Consider the following 22,330-nt stretch of genomic DNA (forward strand, 5'->3'; position numbering starts at 1 on the left):
GGTGAAGCAGTAGCAACTCCACTGAGGTCACTGGGAGTGCTCTGGCAGGCAGCTCCCCGCCCTGGATGTGGGGGGCAGCCCTACCCAGCCAAACTCCTCAGCGGGACCAGCCACGGCCCAAGCCCTGTGCCAGGTCGCGGAATGGGCATAAGTGGATGCAGGGCAAAAAGAAATGCAAACCTCTATCATCTTTCCCTGTGAGATGGTCGTAAAAGTGCTGGAACTCGAATGCTGGAGGGAGGAGGCAGGGGGCAGAGCCAGCAAAACAAAAATTCCTACCAACCAAAGTGAGTGACACTGGCTGGGATGAGAGAGAACTGGGGCAACATACATTATTTTGTTACTTATTTTCCCATAGAGTTGTGTCTGACATGTAATTCACTCCCATCATTTAGATCACCACTGGATTTGGCCCTATGGGTTTGAACAATTAATTATTTTCAGTGATATAACTATTTCATTTTTGAAACTGGTTTGAATGGTAGATTAGTTCTAGATTAAATAATTTAACTACAGATCAGTAGCAGGTGTTTGCTCTATATTAAGTTGGCATATCACTGAGCAGGTATTACTTTTTAACATTTTAATATACTTAATAATTAATAACACTACATTGTAAACTGGCTGAATAACCATCACCTTGTAACACTGCAGCTAACACCTCCAAAATTAATCTCTTCTCCAAAGAGCCTTGTTCAATCTTTTACATTATCAACTATGGGGAGTAAAGGAAGGAATGTAACCACAGAAGACTATGAAAAGGAAGCTGCTTTACTGTGAGCACCAGCTCTCAGGTTGTACGACCTTATGCAAATGTTATGCCTTGATTTCCCCATCTTGAGCTAACAATGGTACCTAATTAATTGATTGCTATAAAGACCACACAGTTCTTTCTAAGATGCTTTTCAGCAGACTACTCAAGGCAGACATTTCAAATGATTTATCAGAAGATCTCTTAAAACGACTCTTAAATTAAAATAAATTTGTGCTCAGGTGTTCTGTCAAACCAAGAAGTGATTCATCTTGTGCCTCAGTTTCCTCTGAAGCTAAGTGCTGAAAATATGACCTCCCTACTTCATAGAAATCCAGGGAAAGTTAATTTATTAAAAATTAGATAGTAACTGCAACTCCTTGGGCAGAAAGTCTTAGGAGAATGCAGTAACATTATATACTGTGGATACCAAGGCAGAAGAGGCCCAGAGCTCACACCGTAGGAAGTTTTGAGGTTCATCATATCAGAACCAAAAGGATCTGAGGCTGCTTTTGTGCAGAGCAGCAGCAACCGGGAGAAGGGGGGATGTGCTGTGCTCACTGTCGGGAGAGACTGGGGCCTCGTTCTGCGCCCTCCTGTGCCACTTCTCCTCCACAGGGAGAACCACAGGCTGCTTCTGCTCCGCTGGAAAGGGGCACCACACAGATGTCCGCTTTGTAAACTTAAGAGTGAGAAGAGGTGCATGCAGAAGGGATAAAAGAAGGGCATACTTCCAAAAGGGAAACCACCAAACATTGAGAAGTGGTTTACAGAGAACTGAGAATTCTTTACAGAGAATACTAGAGATACGTCAACCAAACAGGCTGCTCAAATGCCATATTTAAGTTCAACTGATCGTATTAAGGGTCAGGAATCATCAGTTTGAGTTACAGAAGTGTGCAATTGGGCAGCTGCCTTAAATATGGCCTTTACCTTCCTGCAATGCTTTGAAGGGGACAGTCCAAAATCAAGGCACTGGAGGTCTCATTGGATACACAGCAGAGAAACTTGTCCTCCCATGTATTATTATTATTATTATTATGTGGTCTGAAATGTTCCAGAGTGAGGACTGAGCAGTCAAGAAGATACAGTGTACATTATGGATAATAAACTGGAAGCACAGTTAAAGGTTAGCATGTCTTCCTTCCACCTGCCATTGATATGAATGACACCCATTCTTGCACTGACAAAGGGAAAGAAAAGATGAGTTAATGTCACTTCTCTAAATTCTCAGATTTGATTACTAACAGGCTACAACATTTCCCTAAGAAAACGGTCGGTTTTCTACTTAAAAGCACAAAAGTATACAGAGAAAGTAATTTTCAAGGTCAGAGGGCTGTTTTGACATTTAAGAAATACTAAAACAGATTTTGGCTTTGAAATTTGGAAACCAGAATTACTTCCTGACCTGAGAGACAATCTACCAAATTTCTAGCTGACCACAGGCTTTTCAGAGTAAGCAAAAATTATCAGATATATCGTGTTGTCTAGGTGCATGCCTCTGTGATTTTAAAATGAAATGTTGATCAACCTTAAAAAACCACAGTTTCTGAGACCCTTCATACAAGTAACATGCGCCCCGTCTTGCAGTAACTAAAGGGGCAATTCTGTCTTCAATAACTGCTTTGGTACAACATTTTGCTCACTACTGGAGAACTTAATAGCTTAAAATTAATATATTAATGAAAAAATGGAGGGAAATAGAAACAATTCAGCATGCAGAAGCCAAATAACTCCTTTTATTTTATACCAAGACTTTGATCCTCCCACCAATCCTGTTGTAATACAAACCAATTTCATTTAACACTACATCTGACAAGCCAGACTTTTCTGAGATTGCAAAACTCTGCTAAATCCCTTGGCAAACTGTAAACGGGCTGAAGGAAAGATTTACAAATAGGTGGGTTACAAATAAATGGGCAGCACAACCTTGTCGTGCAAGCTCAACAAAACTTTGTGTATATATGGTATCCAAGGGTCATATTGTTGTTAAAGAAGTGCAAGAGATTGCGTTGCTTCTCCTTGCAGGCTGTTTCTCTCACAACCCATCCTGCCCAGCTCCATGGCTCCATTTGTGCAAAGTGGGTTGTAAAATAGTTATGTTGTTTAAAATGGAGAGGCTGTACCTTCTGTCTTGCCTATGTCATCAGAACAGCGAAACCACTTTTGCTGTTTCAATTAGACAAGAAAAGGAAAAATTTCATTGCTTCCTCTCCACACTTTTGTTTTTCAGTGACAAAGCTTAAAAACTTTCAGCTAAAAAATGGCAACAGCTCAAGATGCAGTCCTGCAAAGGCAGCTACACTGAAGAACAAAAACCTGCTGGAGTGGAGTGGAAGCAAAGTTTCTGTTGCTTCCTTAATGCCTTCCATTTGCACCTGTGCTATTTAAATGATGCCAGTTCTTGTATGGACTATAATGGGAAATACTTTCTTTCTAAGACTGCTTACTAGGTTTTAGTTTGTTTCTCCTACTGCAGTCAGAAGTTAAATGCAATTGTATTTAAAGGTTTTGTGTGGTTTGTTTTGGTTTTTTTTGTAAGTTGTGTTCATAATGATTAGCAGGAAAGCAGAGAATTTGCCAGCCTGCAACTCTGTTATACTCAAACTGTCCTGAGCCTTAGAGGATGTAACTCTTTCTCCAGGGAAGGATTTATCTCCCACAGACTATCCAACTTCCTGACTTCTGCCTTTTATTAATTCTTCTCCTCTTTTCTCTATCCAGTCATCTCAACATGTCATCCTCTAGTCAACAAATATTTAAAAATCATACAATCATACAAAAGATGACTCAGGAAAGAAAGAACTTATGAGCTCTGATAAAAAGATCCACAAACCTGGCACCTGGTGCATAGCACATATACCTACAAGAAGGAGAGAGATGCACAACAACACTGCTCAGCATTTGAATTGTTTCAGGTGTGAGAACTGCAAAACACTTTAATGCAAAAGTGGAGAAATTTCGGATCAGAACATTATTTTTGAAGCTGAGGAAGTGATGCTGCTAGCAAAATGACAAGAGCATAATTCCCTTCTAATGCCCAGTTAAAGGCTGGCTTAGGGTATGATTCTGGTTTTGGCAAGAGCACAAGGACAGCTTCTTGTCAGAACCATGGGCAACACTAGATGCCTCAAAAGGGAAATGATAAAGGAAAAACAAAACTGAGGCTCCTACTGAGCAAGATGGTCAATATGTGGGACACACAACCAAAACTGAGAAAAGATCAATGGCATCCTGCTGTGTCAAAGAGATTTGTGGAGTCAGATGCTCCTGGCTGGCTAAATTCAAGTTTCTTCTTCATGTAAATCCACAGTTTAGGTGCACACATCAAATCTACCTTAATCCGGGGCTACTGCAAATGTGCTTGCAAAAGTGACAAGCTGAAGTCTGTCTCATGATTACCATTTCTCAAGGCGCTCAGATCAGCTGTGGTGCTTAGAAAATGAAATGATATTTATGTCCCCCTGAAATACCAGCACTGAATTCTTAACCTGGGGTTGCTACTGAAAATCTCCTGCATAATGCACAAGGCAGCACTGAGTCTTGCTCTCTCTCCCAGAATCGGTGGTTCTGCCAAGCTATTATAATAAAGAGTGAAATCCATAAAAGCCCGTTTAATCGGGAAAGTAAGACAACGGCACTCTGAACACTGACAAGGACTAGGCTTGTTAGGTTAGAAAAGCATCTCTACAAAACCTCTGATAATAACTGAACTTCTAGAGGAACAGTATTCTGGTGAGCTGGGTCATGACTGCCACTAATACAGAGAGGAAGAAACTGAGGAGCAATGACAGGAGATCAAGTGATTTCCACAGCATCGGAGGGAGTTTTACAGCTAGGGTTAAAGTGAAAATTCATGTCTTGGTCCTGCTAGCAAACCACAAGCTCATATTGCTTTTACTACAAACAGATTTCCCTTCACCATACTGTACTTTTCTTCTTGCTGACTGTTCAGGATGATCATCCAAAAATACTCCTATTTGTGTTATTTTTCACACACACCACCCTGAAACAAAATTCAGTATGAAAGAAGAGCAGTTTCCTCCAATACAGCTCACCATCCAAACTAAGCAGCAGTAAAACTGTATTTATTCACCGACTGAGGTTTCAAACAGTAAAATGATTGTTACTGAGTTATAGATTGGACTATGCCCTGAATAAGACCTCAGAATTGGTCTCCGGTGACAGCTCTCACCTTGACAGCCCTCAGGAGCGCTCCGGGAGAAGGAGGAGTAGCTCGTAACTGGGGGCAATACTTGAATATTCCAGCAAGCGGAATTTGGCAGACTTTGCCTTCAGAAATGAAGTGGGAGACAGAGAGAAGGGATGAGCTGGGTACTTGAGCCCAGGGGCAGGCGTGTGAGCGAGGCTCTTCACATGTGAGCCGGCTGTCCCTGAAACGGGGCTGCCCGGTGCTGAGTGTGCCTGAGTGCGCAGCCACGCTGCACGAGCCGAGCCGTCCCAAGGCGCCGTTGCTCACCGTGGTCATCCGCTCTTTCTGTGTGAACTCTGGCAAGCCCTGTACTTTTCTCCATGTCTTTGTTTTTCCTGTTTGAATATGTGATATTCCAATGAAATATAAATATTAATATTTGATTAAACTACAGCTACAAAGCTTAGTTCCTTAAAGTCTAGTACAGATCTTTCAAGTCTTTGAAAAACTATATAAATACAAATTATTTTATTTTTTTTAGAATTACATTAATGATCGTACAGTGGAAGTTGATGAATTAAATAATCTTTGTGTATATTTGCTTATACCTTTCTGAAACTATTACCTTTTCAGCAGATATTTCTCATGCCTTGTCTCAATCCAGAAATGACATTTTTGGTAAAGCTTTGCAAAAAAACATTCAGCTGTTTTTGAGTCATCCAAGTATGTAAAAAACAGTTTCCAGCTGTTAAGTTTTCCACAGGCCTTTTTTTTTTCTTAAACACACTTGTATAATTATAACACAGCTTTGTTTTAAAACATCAAACTTGACACGTATATAGTCCTGAAAGAGAAGTAGCAGCACTGCCATGTTTGAAACCATTTGGTTCTGAAATAAGCAGGTTATTACCATATTAAAATATTTTTCTTTTCCTAAAGATTCTCCCAGACACTGAGCCACAGTTTTCTAACTGTACACACTCAATTGTGTAAGTGACCAGTGAAAAAAAACAAAGAAAAAAAGATACTACTTTTTGCAATCTGTGACTGAGCGGTAACAGGGAGGACTGCGGGACACTGTTCATGCTGGGGTAGGCTCAGACCTGCCAGACTCAGGCCTGCCTATGGTGGACTCGGCACATGCACATGCACTCCTGCGGAGCACAGAGAACGGCTAAAGCTCTCGCCTGGTGTTTTCACAAGACCCAGCTTGGCCTCAAGCACTCCAGAGAGAGTGGGAAGGGCTGGACACAGGCACTCAGCAGCCCTGTCTGCCACGGGGGTGGCTCAAGGCCACTCTCTCCAAGCCCAGGCTGGTTACCCTGAGTTTTAACAGCTGGCAGGCTAATAGCTGGGCAATAAGGTCAGAAAACATGTAGGTGGCATGGTCTGATTTCAAGATCATGCGTCAACTACTAGTACAGATCTATGTCTATGTACTGCCTAAAAATCTTGGAACTGGCACCTAAGGTGGAACAAGGACAACCATGTCTTTTCCCCTTGCCCGCAACACACGGCACTCTGCTGTGATGGCCGTAGCTTTCCATAAACATTCTGAATTCAATTTAGTGTTCCATACTTTTACAATTTTAATTATTGCATCTTTGCATTTCGGTATCGAATGGCATCAAATCAGACTGAGGATGGTTCCTCACTTATAGTCTGTCCAGACAGAAATGCACTGACATGATACCAAGCAGGTAAGAATCAGCTATTTCCTTTAAAACTTCATTTACTCTGGAGTATTTCAGGTTTTGATGTCTTAGTGGAGTAAGTGTTGGTTTTGAGAATATATATGGTGGCTGAAACAGGAGCTATAGTCTGATTGATTATTTGCTTACATGGGTTTCATGCTCAGAACTATTTTTTTATATGACAACATAAAGGCATACATGGTCTTTATACCTTGCATGAACCACCGGCCTCAGCAAGAACTCTTCCATTAGGCTGAAGAAACTCTTTCTAAAGATGCAACATTTCTGCAAAAGCAAAGTCACTGCATGTGTAGATTTCTATGTGGGCTCAGCTGCTGATTTGAATGGACAAGAAGAGACTCCACACCTTTTTCTCATTCAAAGTAAACAGCAGTACCTCCTGCTCTCACCTTTCCTACTGCGCAGGTGTGAGTCCACAGAAACTGTCAATGTCAGTGACATGACAGTGAATCTGAGAAGACAGTCTGACTCATCTAAAAGCAAAAGATACAACTCTGAGGGGCTTTCATACAAATATGTGTGTGCATGTGTGCGCACACCTTACACTATCTGTGGGTTTTTTCAGTACACCTGTAACTTAGTTCTATGTCCATTAATTTGAGAGGTTTTCTGAATGCCTTTCAAACCACATCAAACATACAGGCAGTGCTCAACAAACAAAAGCCACTGAAATACAGTCACAGGGAAAAAACTCAGCAGTTCCTGCCCATCACCCTGTCTTCCCTCTGTAGGATCCACCTTGGTAAGCCCACGGCCAGGGATCATACAGTAGGAGACCCTATTGTAAGCAAGGGGCAGAAGTAAGGTTGCTGTGGGAACCTCAACTCTAAATTTCCTGAGTTTAGGGAGATTAGAATCTCAGTCTTCACATGCCATTAGCATACATTTTGTGCTTACAGATGGCCGAGGCAAGTGTATTGTTTCTAAAGGAAAAGGTATACTTTTGGGTAAATAGGTGTCTGTGCATGTTTTGGCAACTCTGAGTTACATAATTCAGTTCTAATCAATGCTACTGGATTTTGAAACCCACAACAAATAATAATGAAGAGGAAAAAGCAACAGGAAAAGTCTAAACAAGCTGTAAATTATGCTGTACGCTGTACTAATCTGAGCGTCAGTGTCAAGACAAAAGAAGAGCAAGAGTTTGCCATTTGCTGGTTGTTAATAATCAACAGAAGATCTGCCAGACACACTCATCAAGGGCTCTGTCTGTCTGGACCAGGTAGATGCTGCAAAACACAAAGGACTTCATACACAGAGGAAGAAAGAGTGTTCATGGACAATGACGCAGCGTTCTTAATTAAGATTTTCATTACTGATACATACATTAAGGTTTTGCTAATGCAAGTGTCTAAGCACTCTCATGTGCAGGTAGATGTCTCTGATTCTATCTCTAGAAACCCTTTTGCAAATCATCGTGAACATTCACCAGCCAAGGCTCAAAATCAGCTCACCTGCCCTTTGCTACAATGACAATGAAAAATAAAAAATGATTTTTTATTTGTATGCCAGATGAGAGCTTAACACTTTGCAGGCATGAGAATGAATAGGTTTTTGCAAGGCTGTCCTACAGCGTATTGAAACTGATTCTGATCTCACTTACACCTGTTTGATGTTGATGCAACATCAGGAGCTTCAATAGCATGAGTGCAGCAAGTGTTGAAGGGAAAAATAATGAAAGAGACACACAGGTAAATGGAAAACGGGATAAAACACAACATGAGTTTGCCAAAGCAAACAGTAGTAGACTAACCAGATAACTGATTATCCAGACAAAGGAAACACAGTAAATTTAATCTATCAGTACAGCATTTGATACAGTATCACAAGGCAGATGATGAGTTAAGGTTTGCAAAAGGACTGTAAGGTGAGAAAATGGTTACCTGAAGGGGAGATGGGGCAGTAGTGAAAGAAGAATTACTGGGCAAGGTGAAGTCTGCATTTCCACAATTTTTTACTTTAAAAAATAGAATCTTCTAGTAAATAAGATTTGAGGGGAATGGGTAATATTTCTTTATGAGGCCCTTCAAAGGAAGGGGGTGTAGAGTAAGAAAAAGTGGGAGCATGCTTAACAGCCATAAAAGGATTGATCAACTTTGATAAATCACTAAAAATATTTAGGCCTCATTCACCTGTAATGTCTCCGTGTTATTTCTATGGTTCTGTCCTTTGGGACGTTCAAAGATGCTACAACTCTCTCGGCAGTTTACTTGTACAGTTGAATTAAACATGTAGTTCACTTTTGTGCTTTTAAAATATTCTTATTCCCAGAACAGGATGCCCATTCATCTCCTTGCTGAATGCCTTAGATCTCGTTTGAATGCTGGACCCTGCCTCCCAACAAAATGCCGCTGGAATAAGATGCAGAGGAGAAATACTTGGTGAACAAAAAGACTTATAAAAGTGTTGGACATTCACACAAGAAATTTGCACTAAAAACCAAAACTTGAAGGATTTGTTAAGTGCAAAAACTGAAAAACAGTTTCTGAAACACAACATTCTTTGGGGTTGGTATTATGCTGATCGCACATAGTAGGTTCCTTTCACAACCTTCAGTGTATATTGCAGTGTATCCAGAAGGTAACACATCAATCTTATTCTTTTATGTAAAAGTGGATTTACTGTAAAAAGTGAAATGCAATTAATCCCTTTAACAGACATCCAGGATAAGTGAACACAGATGAATATGAAATTTAAGCACACACCCAGGTCCAAATGTTGCAACTGATCCTTACTTGGGCGATCGGGTGAAGCATAAATACCTTTAAATTGTATGCTATTTGAAGTTGGGATTCCAATTTTGTCTCTGAAAAATCAAGCTCTTAAGCTCATGCTTAAGAAGCTAAAACATTAGAAAACAGCATTCAGAAAACTGATAAAGCTATTCTATTAAACTTAAAACTCAATATGATGGAATGTGAGTGAGATCTATTCAAATCCAAAAGCATTTGCTTTCAGTGGTGTGCAAAAATCTAATATTTTGGGCATGCAAACATATGAAATGAAAACACTACCTGGGGGCTGAATTTGTGAACCATATTCAGTATGATATTATCCAAAATTATGGAAAGAAGCAGCAGTGAACAAGAACTTCAGAGGAAGAAAATATTATTTCTGAGTACACTGTGAATCTTCTAAGAGTTCCCATTCACACCAAGAGGTAAAACAGCCTTCATGAAGCACGGCCTGAAAACCAATCACACACGTTTTGACACGTACAATGAGTGCACACAGCTGACCTACATGGCAGCCAGCTTTCATTTCTTTTTAAGTGGGAGAGGCGGAGAGAATAAGGAGGCGGAGATGATACTCTTCAGAGTTCATTTTCAACCATAGTGTTCTACACATAGGACATTCAGCATGAACAAGGAGACACGGTCAGGCATTCAGACCTCTATGAGTATTTGTATTTTGGTGCCAGTTTCAATAGTCAAATCTATGATCTTTTGATCAAGAGGTGACATTTGGGAAACCACCTATTTCTGGATATCCAGTTTTAGAGAAACTACTCCTCCAGTGCTACTTGCTCCTGATACCATTTTTACCTTATATCTGGTGTGTACATTTTATGAAGACAGGTATAAATCATGAAGCTAAAGCAGGGTGCATCAAAGAGGATTTCTGCATAAGGAAGAAGACTGACAAAACACTTCAGAAAAGAAAGACATTTGGTGATGTAACTGTAGGATAGCAATGTGCTTGCCCAAGTTGGAAGATAATTTACTATAGCTAAAAGGGAATATTCTGAAAAACTCTGCTACACTCTGTAGTTGTGCCATTTTGCTCACTGATTTCAAACCTAACAAACTGGACTGTCTTAATATTTTGATTGTTGGTTTTCAAACTAATGTAGGAAATGCTGCGACTGATTCAGCAAGGTGGTCTCCTCCATCCAAATATATTAAATAATACCAGCGTGGGACAAAAGTGCATTTTTGCTTTCTATCCCTTTCTTCTAGCTAAATCTAAAATATTATGTTCTTTAACTGTCTACTTTTAAGTCCATTTTCTTCTGCTGTAATCTGTTATATTAAAAAAAAAACCCTATCACTCAATACATGATATTATGCTAATTGATGAAAAATAACCCAGAACAAAAAGACCTCTATTAAGCCTAGTGGCAGAAAGGTGAGACATTTTCAGCTGTCATGCCAGCCAGTCTTCCATCCAAACTCATCCAGCTTCAGTGGATATCTTGTAGGTATTGCAATTAGAAAGCAGGTTGCCTACATGCTTCTGTTGTAATCCACACATCAATGTCAGAGCTATGCGCGGCCATTATTATTTGTTAAATAATTTCAACATTAACACTTAAATTAGTGCTTGAGTGAAAAACTAGTATCAAGTTTTGTCCTTGTTTTAACCTGGCTACTTCTCTGGTCTTCTGGATATTGGTTCTATTTTTATTAAAGATGTTTTAGAACAAAACGATGAACTTTGTCAGATTTGTTTTAAATAAGGTTTTTTCATGTAAAAACATTGCTTAAGTCCATTTGATAGTTATGTTTTCAGATAAAGAATAAACCTTGAAGTTGTGGCACTTGGCATTCTGTGATTCTGTGATTCATCCTGAGGTACATTCCCAGTTATACAGTTTGATTTCTATAAACACATGAGAGCAGAATTTCTGCTCCACTGCTACTTTGAGCCTATTTCGCCACTGTTCTCATTTGGAAATGCCAAATAAAGGGCCTCTGCCCATGTTGTTCTCTCCTTTTGGAAAATTCCCTTCTTTCAGGAGACACATAAAAGCTGAGGAAATAATATCCCTTTCCTGTCTCAGATTGCTGTGTAGGTGACCATTCCCTTCCAAGAACTCCTTCTTTTCAGAAGCTGATCAACTGATTCTTCTGGATAATTTGCATGTCTATTTATTACATTAATTATGATAATTCTTGAAAAATGCTAACTCTTGAAAGCTGTTGTAAACATAAGGCTTATTACATCTAGACTTTTTTGGCATTTTGCAAATGTTCATTTTCGATTCATGAATAAGCTTGACCTGCAGGTTATTATCTTTCTCTGAAGTAATGGAGAGCTTCTTAAGAAACCAGAGAAGAAAAAAGATGCCTCCTCCCTGTTCCTGATGTAGCAATCACTGTTGCTGTTCCTCATCTGCAAAACAATACGAAGTACACCAACCAAATAAAGGGATTCAGAGAGTGCTAATTAGTTGCTGTTTCACGAGGATGGTTCAGAGTGCTAACAGATGACAGTTTGGTGCTGAACAAGTACCAACAGCAGGGACACATATATAGATATCAAAGGCTATTTGAGCATCATCATGTTTGATAAAGTGAATATGTATCCTCAGAAACTGGCAACCGGCAGGCTGTAATACTGCTGGGTGTCTTTTGACATACAAATCACTGACCATATGACGGATGGTTCTCATAACTATGATGAGATCAGTAAGATGATGCTCAGCTTCCCTTAGGTCATCATTACTTGACCAAATACGTCTTCATAAAGCTGAAGAATAAATGACACACTTTTATTTTCTACTTTTTTTTTTTTTTTAACAGAATGTCAAATAACAAGGATTAGAATCAGTGCTGAATCTAATAGGAATGATGCTGCAGTTCAGTACAACCCGGTTACATCAGAAACTATTTCAAGGAAATGGACAGATGATCATGGAATTAGGTTAACATGTCTCACAACTTCTTTGTATCTGGATCACTTTGTTGCATTTCCGATTTGTGCTCACCAAAGTTAGCAGCGGATGAATCTTCAATATTGTATGGGTTCCACCTGAATAAGAAGTGCTCTGGAGCTAAAAGAAGTGTTCTACTCTATCTATTTATCCTACTGTAGTGACCTATCTTACTGTAAAGCACCTTAGTATTGCTGATACTGTCACATGCTGTTGATAATACGAAAGGCTTGAGACTGGTTAGAAGACTCTTCTTCCATGAAAAGGTTGATTTTTGACAAAGAATTCACCTGCATCTCTCAAACTCCTGAGGACATACAAATGGAGCAGAGATTAATTGTATTCCTCTTAAGTGGAAATATCATGTGGGGGATCTATCTATGAAATCCTTCCACCTCCAATACCTTGATGCCATCTAATCAGACACGTATAACCTGGAGGAGGAGAAGGAGGAGGAGGAAGAGGACTGAATCATTGCAAGTTGTGGGTAGGGATATGAGAAGAAAGCCCAGCTCTGGATACTGAGGCAGAGGGCAGAACAAATTAGTTATTATCACTAGATGAGATACATGCTTGACAGGTACCATTAACAGCTTCTAATGCAAAAATGTCCCAATTCTACTTTCTCTGTTACCCAAAAGAATTCAGAGTATCAGTGGCCTGAAGGACCTATCTTCCAGAGAGAAAGAAGAGAACCAGTACAAACGATACAAACTAAAATAAACTGAGGCTCCTATGGAGCTTGCTAAGTTGGGAACAGAGGAGCACAAAGAAGCCCTTGGCTGTGGAATAAGCCTGACTTAAAGAAGGAAAAAAATGCGTGACTCTAGTTTTACAGGTCAAGAAATGAAGGCAGACAGATGGGGAACGACTTATGCGTGGTCACACAGCAAAGCACTGCCGGAGAGGGGTTTCAGCTCGGGGTTTCCACACACCTACCTATCTACCATGAAGCCAGCTTGCTGCTTCCAACCTAAACCGCCTTGCACTGCAGAGGCAGAAGAATGACAAACTGGCCTCTTTGTGCAGATGTTAAAGGCACATGGTCCCTGCCACAGACAGAAATGATTTTGCCGCTGCTGCAGGAAGTTTCAGCACAAGCAGTGTGTGCTTCATGTCCCTGAGTGTCATTAACACTTTTTATCGATATTATGAAGTTCTACAACAAAAATAATAGGATTTGTCAGGGGCCCTTATGAACCGTCCCTGCTGGATAAATACATAACACATGACGGCAAAGGGTTGATGGGACTTTAATCAATTGCCTTTCCGAGTCAAATAAATGTCACATTAGACATAAGCCATGTTGCATTCTGTGGGGGCCTCTGCTCCCCCCATCTCACGGGCCTGACACCGCCATGGGGAGCTATGCACGCGCATAGACTCCTACTTATTTGTAGCAAATATATCAGAGCAGAACTGGAACAGCATGTTGTAAATTACAGATTTGGGACACCTTATAATGAAAGGCAAAGGGGAAAGGAAAGAAATATGGGGACACCAGAGGCATGATAGGTCAGCTCAATTACATCTCCTTGGTTGCTGGCATTGTCACATCATCTTTTGCAGTCACTGCAGCAGCATATCTGGTGTTTCTGCCCACAGGGCAGTAGAGAAGGAGGTGTGCTGTTTCTTTCTGCACCACAAAAGTAGTGAGTCAACTTTAAATCTTAAACTCACATATCTTAGGTCTAGTTTCAGGAAAAAAGAAAAAAAGCTCTTTGTTTCAGCAAGCACCTGAAAGAATTACGAATGTCCATTTGCACTTTAGCATCCCTTTGAAAAAATTTCAACAATCAAAACACAACTTGAACATAAATTTGCAGGTTTAATTCCTCTCCCAAATATGAAAGAGCTCTTTTTTTTACTGTGCTATGCTTTCCCTATCCCCCCAACTTCTGAGCAGCATTTTAAGAGCCATCTACTTTCCTCTCTGAATGGGCAGCAGACATGAACTTGAATTGCAAAATGGAGATCTAAAGTAACACAAAGTCTAGGCATATTTGGACATGGAGTTCTAAACCTAAATTTGAAATTGGTATTCACTAAACAGCTCCAGCTTGGACATCACAAGACAGTGGCTTCAAATGCTGGTGGACATTTGGAAATCTTTGGTCTGTCTTTACTTAATGATAGTAAATATTATGAAGTAGTAGTGCTATATTTCCCTATATATCACAACAAGAAGCCTCATTGTTTTAAAAACACTGGATTTCACTGCCAATATGTATGAAGGAATCCCAGCAAAATGCAAACTTTTCTTCCAAATACGCAAAACTGTCATATGTCAGAAGCTGGCAAAATTAAAACTCAAACGATAACAAACTCTCACAAAGGTTCCATCCCTATCCCCCCCAAAAAAGGAAAAACTTAAACCATGAAAATTTTAGTTCTTCCTGTTCTAGGACTTAAAACACAATTATCCAGATTCATATAGTATTTTCTTCAATTAAAAAGGTCACCAAATTGACAACCTACATAGCAGCAGTCAAACTCAAGTAATTGGACCAGGTGACAAAAAAACCCTACATAACATTTTCCAAAGGATCCACTCACAGCTTTTTAATCCCCAAAGAGAATACAGCATATTTAATCTACCCAGGTAAGAAGAGCAGGTAAGGCAGGGTCCCAGGCCACAAGATCAGATTTCAGCAAGGACAGGTTGAAATGCTAGTTGACTGTTTTCTATACTTGTTTTATGCTTGCACAGCATGGAATACTATGTGTTTTATTCTGAATCAGAGTGCAACAGCATAATGCCCATCGCAACATGTATATCCTCAAATAAAACAGAAATCTTCCATATTGTCATCCAGAAATGCATGCATGAATTCCAGATCAATCAATCACAATGTTACTCTACTAAGTCTGAGTCCCACACTACATTAAAATCCTGCACTGCTGCACAAGAATAAAAACTCCGTATTGAGTCCTGTGCCCATGGGGAGCAACAGAGAAGTTCACAAGGGCTCTGGGCTGACTTGGATGGAACTTGAACAAAATGCACAACTCATCTCAATGAAAAGCAGAAAATGTTTGGTAGAAATACTTACACAAGAGACAGGAAAGGTTCCTTCAGAGGAAGGCCACAAACTGATCGTGAGCGATCTGAGAAGAAAAGGGAGAAACAAAAAAAGGAAATTAAGTTACAATAAACACACTAAACGATACCAATATAAAACAGCGATCGAGGAGACTTACAGATAGTAGCAGTTCCCACAAGAGAGAAAAAAAGTGCTTTAAAGTCACAAACTGCATAATCTTGGAAGTTTTGAAATTACCTGACCCCAAAACTATGCAGCTGAGAAAACTGGTAATGGCTGAAGAGCCTTTCAGTCCTGGGATAATTCCAAGGTAGCAGAGACTAAATATCCTCTGGTGGCTGTTCAACAGCCTCCGTGAAACAGGCTTGTGGCTCCTATGGATAAATGCTCTTATCAGAAAAACACTGCCAGATTTGAATGGCATCCTTCTTAGCAGTCATACCAGATGATACAAGCCTCTGAAACAGAACTCGCCTTCTTGATCCTGACCTTCACAGAAGAGGGGTTAGGCAAATTATTAGGGCTGAGGATGCTTACATTACGGCTGATAGCTACACAGAAAAATTGTGTTGTCTCAGTTTCTTCTGTCAACACAGTATCTTTTGGACTTGACAGATTTGTTACCCTGAGACCCCTAAGAAAAAAAAAATGGCTGCATGAAAGCAGAATGGCTAAAGGACTACAAACCTTTTCAAAAAGATATTAACCTGGGATGAAGAAATAGACAAAAAGAATCAAAGCTTGATGCTCTGAATCGTAACAAGAAGATAAACTACTGTTGGACACAGAAAACACAGGTAGATGACCCCAGGACGTGCAAAGCTACAAATCAGTCCTGTCCCCCCTTCACCAAGCTGAGAGAAATTCAGGTAGTCAGACCAGACAGTGCTCTACAGAAGACTGCTATCAGGGGTCCAAGAGTATGGTGGACAAAGACCATGGGATCCACTTGGTGTACTCCACTACTTAAGTGAAGACATGGTCCTCACTTACTGTTTCCTGTCTAGTAGCTCTATAATTCCTCAAAACAATTAAACATATTCAGAGGAATACAAACCTAAGTTGAGCCAGTGAAGGAAAACCGTGGAGATGTCACAGGAGAGAAAGAGGGGAAGGCAGGTAGAAAATTTGTTCAGAGTTGTAGCTATTATTTGTGGGAAGTATGGGCCTGGTAGAGAATGGTGTGAGAGAAAGCATGTGTGTGTATCTAGTGGCTGGTCATCCACAAGGAAGGTGAAAGAAATACAGTAAAGGGAAGAGAAAATCTTAAAAACTGCAGGGCAGCAGCAAACAAGGTGCTTATAGCGTCCTTTGGAAAGGCCACCCAGAGAGGCCCTGTTTAACAGCAAGTTTCTCTTTAAAGAAGCTGATTGCTACCACATGTAAGGAAGATTCACATGAGACAGATGACAGGTTGGATTCTGCCCAGACTGAAAAGCTGAAGTGCCGTAAAATGAAAGATCAGGCTGGTGGAAAGCAGGTGACTATTCACCTTATTTTCAAGAATCTGTTACTCTGGTGAACTTCAACAGGGAAATCCTTCTGGTGAAAAAAACCTCCTTTGCTACGTGTGTCTCTCTTATTTTCCTTTTACACTGCTCCTGAAGATGTAACCATGAAGCCCACAGATTCATGTGCAATAGACTATATGTGAAGGACTGTTTGTGGCTAGCAGTTGGGAAGTATTTCTTTCAGGGTTTTGGGCAGCTGGGACAGTGAGCTGCAGTCCATAGAAGAACCTGAGATGAGGTCTGAGCCAAAGACGGTGCCTTGGAGCTCCAGAGTTTAAAAAAAAAAAAAAAAAAAAGAAGCAGTAGGCATCCAGCATGGGAAAAAACACCCCAGAATGGAAAAATTTAGGCCGAGTGGTTAGAGTCTGGCTCTGTTAGAAGCGACATAAACCAAGTTCTCTTAAGGGAAAGCATCAAGCAACTTTGATGACATGGATACCAAAGAATTCTACAAATTATGGCCTGAGACTCTGGAGGTGCTGAGTAACGACTTACAGCAACATTACCGTCAAATTCGCTAAAAGAAGTGAACAAGATAGTCGTACCTAATTAAAACTGTAGGGTGATTTTAGACAGGCACAATATACTAGAAGCTGCAAACTAGAATCTGGTAAATCACCAGAACTGAAATGCTGTAATTTTTTAAATGATCGCAATTGGTCTGGGCACTTGATTACTCGTTTTGTTCAAAAGAAAATACATGAAAACAAAACTTTCCATGTAAAGTATTGGAAAAGCAAGATGTGTCTGAGGAAACAATGATTCATTCCAGGTTAGATAACTGCAGAACACGTATGCGGGACAGAAGTGGGCCAAATCTTATTCTCACTGCCCTGTGCAGTCGTGCTGACTTAATTGAAACCATGAGCAGAACCTGAACCATTAAAATGCTGGGGCGAAACTTTTTATCATATGGCGCTGTTTGTCACTAGAGACATACTTAACCTAATTATGTTAGATTAACACAGTAGATTTCTTCAAGATATACTATTATATAATAACATTAAAAAATGAAGTCTAAGAAAGCTGACCGTTTTCCCCAGGTCTCCATGTTATAAACAGAGTAATTACTCATCTATATTTCTGTCGTTTGTTTTCAAGCCAGTATGGCTCTATTTGGCGGGGTGGACAAAGGGAATCCACTGATCTATTTCATAATGAATTCCTGGTGTTAATTAATCATTATTACTTGGAAGCTGTTTTGGCCCTTGGACAGAATAGCCGGGGGCTAATCTTAAGCCTGCCCTTGCTTCATTGTGGCTGGATTCTGCCCACTTTCTCTTTCTTTGCTCTGCGAATAAATTTCATTTAAGTCACAAAGACTAAGAGACAAGCAAGGCCTAAATGTTATAGATATTTAGGAACCTATTCCCTCCTGTGTTTAATGAGAATAAGGCTCCTAAACACTGAAGAATTTCTACTTATGGGGAGCTAAGATGGTGAAATGCAGTTATATGAGTTACATTATATAAGCAGGTAACTGATTTATGAGGCTAACTACAATTTTCAAATGTGACTTAGGTGTTCATGTCAAAGTCCACTGGAAGTCCGTGAAATTTTGGCTGTAAATCACCTGGGCAGGTGAGAATATTTTACCTTTGTTAGCTTAAACACCACTTACTTACAATGAAATTAACATCTTAGGTGCCAAAGTAATTTTTGCAATTGGCATTCAGTTGCTTCTTACAATTTATTCACTAAATGGCTTGAGTTAACATGCTTCAAGTGCCTTTTTCTTAACAGTACACTGGGACAGCAATTCTGCTCCCTTTTTCACAAAGTGATTTAGGATCTCTTTGATGTAAATGTACTGCCCAAGGTGAGAAATGTTATGCCTACAGCGCCTAGACTGGCAAGAAGCAGGCAAATGATGAACTGCATTAAGCAGGGAGGACTGGCAACAGATTCAGATAATCATAAACTGACTGCTCTTGCCGCAAAACATTTTCACCCTTTACTGATACAGAACCAGGGAAGGGCATAGATTGATCATGTGTAACCTACTCAGTGAATTGGATCTAAGATGGAGAGTCTTGTCACCCCTCTCCTCCTGGATGCACTATACCTGCTCAGTATCAAAACCAGAATTTAACCGCAGTGGAAGAAAAAGACAATAATCTACTAGAGAATTCTTCAGTTCAGAGCAGGCCAAATGAAGCAAGTGCCATGCTGGGAGAACACGGTCAAAGAGGAGACTCAGCTGAAATTTGGTGGAGCCCTGTAAATGATCTGAGGGGGCAGAGAAGCTGCACTGCATCTCTGACACAGCAGAGACAGATTACAGCAAAATTAAATTGAGGATTTTAGTGGATATAATTGTTTTTATATATTAATGAACAACGATAATACGTGATTCTGAACTGAATACCAGGTTTGACATTTAATCTGAGCGCTCATACTACCCATAAATGTTCATAAACGTCACAAGACCCCTACCCTTTGATTGAATTACAATCTAGTATGTAATTCAGGAAACACGGATTAATCTACATAGATTTATATTTCTGCAGGTTACATTGTTATTTGTTGATTTATACCCCTTTCCCTTAAGTGTGCTTTCCATCAAGAATCCAGGAAAACACATGCAAATCTTTAATAGGAGAGCAGCTCAAAATCCAGTGACTAGCAGCAGATGGAAACTTGCTTCAGTGAAATCTACACTAATTATCATTTGCTTTTTGAAGTCACCTCTGCTAATGGCCAGCAAAATCTTAGTCCCTGTGATATCTCCTATTACCTTCACATGAACTCTCACTACAGCCAGCAATCACCTAACATGTTTCTTGGCAATGCTGTGCAATTAAACCACCTTTCAATCAGCTTGCTGAGGAACCCAGAAATGGAAACTGCTTTAATATTAGGAGTTAATTACAAGAATGCAGAGGGAGGCAGTCAAATGTTATGTTAGCCTACCAGAAATATGACAACGCCTTAGCCACAGATGTCACACGAGAGGTAGGGTTATGTATCATTAAAGAACTCGAAAAAAATCTACTCAGCTACAGGTGTGCACACTCTTTTAAATGAAATAGCCAAATTGTGGCTTTGTAGAGAACGCAACAACGACTTGAGAACAATTTTGAATCAAAATGCATTGATAATACTTCCATTACTCATTTTCCAAAAACAGAGTTTGTTTAGAAGCTACAGTCTACAGATGGTAACAGAAAAGGTTACTTTTTTTTCTCTCTCAAACTTGGAGACAGAAAACCTTGCAGTTTACCTTATCACATATTGTAAGGGATTTGTGATATAGCTATAGTTTATGTCTTCTTTAATTAGTACCTAAGTAACTATTTAGTATCATTGTGAAATTTGGACCAGAAAATGTAGTAAAAGGAGACTTTTTTACTATTTGTAATTAAGATTAGCTAAAATGTTAGCCTTGTCTTCTATTTTTGAAAAGAATATTAAGAAATATGTAGTGGGAAAAGGAGACTTTAAATGTGTGTTACACAAAAATGCTTTTATAAACCAGAAACTTCATGGACCCTTAAGTAGAAAATACAAGAGAAAAGTCTTGATGGAATTGATTTCTCAGCACACACTGCTTGCCAGGAAGACTGGATAATATTATGTTTTGGTAAGACAAACGAAATTAATCCAATCAAAATTTGGACTTTCACGTGCATGCAAGCTAATTCAAAAAGACATCAAGTCAAGGAGCTGACTCATTCCACAGGTAACTCAGCCCAAAGTCCTACCAGCTGTTCTCAGTGAAAACAAAGAGATAGATGAAATAAGAAAAGGAATCTCTTACATCTGCAAACTGAACTCTAATTAACATCCATCAGAGGTCTCCAGCTCCCTGAGAAGAACTTCAGTGAAGAAAAGTCTCTACACGAAGCACCTCTGAGGAAAATATCTCTAAGAGAAGAGCAGGAGAGCTCTCTGGAAGCAACAGCACATTACAGCTTCAGCAGCAGCTGCTTTACAGGGCTCAGGGTGAGAGTAAAATCGGCCAAAAGTGAGGAAAAAAGAGTTAAATATATTATTGTTTTATAAACAAATGTGGCATTTTGAGCATGCAGCTTGCCTTAAAAGATGGCCTGAAATGGTATTACTTTTAAATTCCAGTAACTCTAACCACTGACTACATGTTTGAGGAATTTGTAAAAATACGTCAAACCAGGACACCTGGTTGGCAGGTACTTGGCCAGCGGGCAGGAGGAGGTTGCCCACCACCACCCTTCCAGGGCCACAGCACTGCCCTTCCCTGCTGCCCACTACCGCCCACAGGGCTGCGTGGACAAGGAGCCCTGTGCTTCTTGGGTGCTGTGGGACTCATTCTTGGGAATAGAATACCTAGGAAGGGGCAGCCGCTGCCAAAATAACTCGCATCACCTACTTCTGGCTACCCAAAGGGGCTGCGCTGCAGGCCACGTTCACTGCTGTAGTGGTAGGAGCTGCCTGCTCTGGCCTGTCATCTTCCCAGTGTCCCCCTTGCCATTCCCTCGCTGCATGGTTGTGCGTGCTCCCTGCAAGAGGCAGTGAAGGAGCAAAGATGGCTCTGGAAAAGATGGTGTTTGAGATGTGGCTGACTCGTTCCCACCCAGCTTACAGCCTGCTCCATGTTCACTCTTGGAAAAGAGGGAAAAAAATAAGTCAACTGTTGACCAGATGAGTTGTCTTTGTGATCCATAAACAGCTTGGACACTTCCGTTTGATAAAACATTTTGTGGTGGCTACTCTTGGCATTTGGAACTCAGCTTTGAAACCTTAAATACAAGAAAACAGAAAACATATCTATCTAAATATTCAAGGATACGTATCTAAAGTTCTGGCTGTCTTTCCGGATCCTAATCTAAAAGTTAGGTCTTGGCTCTGCTACTGCCTGCAGGTGAATTTTCTGTTCTGAGGCAGCATGGTTCAACTGGCAGCTCACAACGTTGGATCTGCTGCCTCACACCACAGCCACATCAAGTCATGTTCTCCTTACTGCAAGCTGGAGAAGCACAGAAGTATATCTTCTGCTTCCCTGCTTAGAGGATTGCAGCTCCAGAGCACAGGCCATGTTCTCTGCACCCTCTCAAGGACCTGTCCTGAATTCAGTAGTGCCAGAACTGGACTACACAGCACGAGAAAGTACAATCAAGTAACACAGAACTATTTAAGCAGACTAAAGTTGAGTAACCAAAATGTTAAGATGAGAAAGTATGGTACTAGGTGCTAAAAGTAGCCATATTAATAACAACAGTTACTGAAGTTTGGTTGCTATTAGTAAGGAAATAATTGCTATAAAATCTAGTGATACATCCAAATAAGTCGCTGATATGAGGAAGTGACCCTGGAAAATGAGTTTAAGTTATTGGCTGGGAGTCTTCTATTGAAAATTACTATTTTCTTTCTGGGTATTAATGTTCCTCCAGGATGATCTGATAAATCTAGCAGTGTTGTGATCACTTCTTAAATGGTATTTTTGGATCACATGTGGTCCCAAGAGCCATGACACTCCAGTGTACTTTACATAATTTATTTCCAAAGTGAGACATGCTGACTC

General features: G+C 40.2%; 1 protein-coding gene across 4 annotated transcripts in view; it reads right to left on the bottom strand.

Moving 5' to 3' along the window:
• The window catches only part of ZBTB20 (zinc finger and BTB domain containing 20), a 490,245-nt gene that overhangs the window by 104,047 nt on the left and 363,868 nt on the right, over positions 1–22,330 (bottom strand). For all 4 annotated transcript variants that reach the window (XM_071809214.1, XM_065849469.2, XM_071809203.1 and 1 more), the window contains one exon: positions 15,329–15,383. The gene's annotated coding sequence lies outside the window, so the exon portion shown is untranslated. The remainder of the gene's footprint in view (positions 1–15,328; positions 15,384–22,330) is intronic.

This window comes from Patagioenas fasciata, chromosome 1, assembly GCF_037038585.1.
Source record: "Patagioenas fasciata isolate bPatFas1 chromosome 1, bPatFas1.hap1, whole genome shotgun sequence".
Lineage (NCBI taxonomy): Eukaryota > Metazoa > Chordata > Aves > Columbiformes > Columbidae > Patagioenas > Patagioenas fasciata.